Here is a 2,532-nt window from a genome sequence, read left to right on the forward strand (position 1 = left end):
GGTTAATTTAACATATCAACTTGACTAGGCCACAAACGCGCAGGTATCTGATTAAACAGTATTTCTGGGTGTGTCTGTGTTCCGGAAGAGATTAGCATTTGAATCTGTGGACTGAGTAAAGCAGGTGGGCCTTATCCCACTTAAGGGCCTGAACAGAACAAAAAGATGGAGGAAAGTTAGGTTCCCCTCCCACTGCCTGACTGCAGGAGCTAGGATATCTGTCTTCTGCTCTCAGCACTCCAAGTTTTCAGGCCTTCAGACTCAGACAGAATCTACACCATCGGCCCTTTACTGGCTTTCTTGGGTTTCCAGCTTGCAAGCAGCCGATGTTGGACTTCTCAGCCTCCATAATCACTGGAGACAATATCTTACAAGAAGTCTCACCGGGCACAGTGGCTCATGTCTGTAATCTCATCACTTTGGGAGGCTGAGGCAGGTAGATCACTTGAGGCCAGGAGTTCAGGACCAGCCTGGCCAACATGGTGAAACCCCATCTTTACTAAAAATACAAAAACTAGCTGGGCGTGGTGGCACGCACCTGTAATCCCAGCTACTTGGGAGGCTGAGACAGAAGAACCGCTTGAACCTAGGAGGTGGACATTGCAGTAAGCCAAGATGGCACCACTGCACTCCAGCCTGGGGGACAGAGTAAGACTCCATCTCAAAACAAACAAACAAACAAAACTTAAAAAGAAAGGTATCGGCCGGGCATGTTGGCTCACACCTGTAATCCTAGCATTTTGGGAGGCCAAGGCAGGCAGAATGTAAGGTCAGGAGTTCAAGACCAGCCTGACCAATATGGTGAAAACCCATCTTTACTAAAAACACAAAAATTAGCCAGGCATGGTGGCAGGGGCCTATAATCCCAGCTACTTGGGAGGCTGAGGCAGGAGAATCGCTTGAACCCAGGAGGCGGAGGTTGCAGTGAGCTGAGGTGGGGGTGCAGTCAGCTGAGCTGAGTGCCACTGCACTCCAGCCTGGGGGATAGAGTGAGACTCTGTCTCAAAAAAAAAAAAGTCTCCTTCTATATTTCTCTGGAAAATCCGAATACAGGTGGTATTTAAAGCCACGAGCCTAGATGGGATCTCCAAAGGAGTGTGTGCAGAGAGGAAGTCTAGGGACTAGAGCTTCTGCGTAACAGAAGATAAAGGACCAAGGACTGAGCCTGGGCCCCTCTCATGAGGAGAAACCAGCAATGGAGAAGGGAAATCCAGAGAGGATGGGTCCCAAAAGCCAAGAGAACCAAATGCTGCAAACTCTGCCCAAAGTAAATGTGGGAGAAGGGTTTGGTGGAGCAGAGGATGACAGCCCTTGCTTTCTGAGGGCTATTGTCTGGCCTAGCTTTAAGGGAGAGAATGTAAGGGAGTTGGATCTATTGAGGTAGCACTGCTCCTGGGAGCCAGAAGCTGTCTCTCCTCCACAAGCTGAAACAGGTCTGCATTACTGGTCCCACCCCTGCTTTCCCAGCCTCATTTCCCTGGGGTCTCAAGTCCTGCTGAGCCGTTAAGACTCAGCTCCATCACTTCCACTCTGCCAGGTGGCTACACTGACCCCTCAAGATTGGGCTGAGTGCCCCTGGGAACACCTGCTGCTCCTCTGTTGGAGAAACTCCCCACATCAAACCTGCTTACATGTCTGAGTCTCCCGCTCGGCCAGGTGCACTCTGGGTTTCTGAAAGGTTCCTTATTTCTGCATCCTCAGTTCCTAGCATGGTGCCTGGCACCGAAGCTCTCGTTAAGTGCTGAGAAACAGAAACACTCTGCAGTAGCTCCTTCTTGCGCCAGGATCTGGCCATGACTGGCCCTTCATTATGCACAAGCTCCAGCCCCCGGACTTCCTCTCCTGAAACCTAAACTGCTAGATCTTGCCAAGCCCCTCTGCAGCACAGCAGGACCCTCACAGCAACGTGAATACCAACACTCGCTAAATACATGTTAAATACCAAGGAATGTGCCGTAGGCTGGGTCCAAATCCCAGCGTGGACACTCTCTAGTCTGGACTGTCATCTCCTCAATGGAGATGACAGTCACTCATCCCTTAAGATGCTCATCAGTCCTGACATTTGGGCAAGTGGTCTGGCGGCCGTAAACGAGCTGGGCTAATCTGAGTCACAAAGGGGCCGGGGCTTTTCATCAGCAGCGGATTCAGGGCAAGTGGCTAGACCTGTCCAATGCCATGTAAGGCCTTTTACTGTATTGCACTTGGTTTTTCTCAAGCCACTTTGAGGACAAGCAGCATCTTCCTCATAAGGAACCTGGGGAATGAGTGGGGACCCAGTGGAAACTCTCACACACCCATGGCTGTTCACAAGTGTTTCCAGTGACTAAGGGCCACACAAAGCACTTAGCCAGACTCTTCCTGAAAACTTCTTCCAGAATGGCTCAGCCTGCAGAGCTGTTCTCACCAAAGCCACCCCATTCTGGCCCTCCCGGCCCCCATTGTCCCACTTCTCTGGGGGGCAAGCCTTTCCCTCACCTCCAGGGCAGGGCCCTAGGCTTCCCCTCTCCCTCAGCAAAAGACAACACAGGCAGG

Source organism: Sapajus apella, unplaced genomic scaffold, assembly GCF_009761245.1.
Source record: "Sapajus apella isolate SASKATOON/1434 unplaced genomic scaffold, GSC_monkey_1.0 scaffold33, whole genome shotgun sequence".
Taxonomy (NCBI): Eukaryota; Metazoa; Chordata; class Mammalia; order Primates; family Cebidae; genus Sapajus; species Sapajus apella.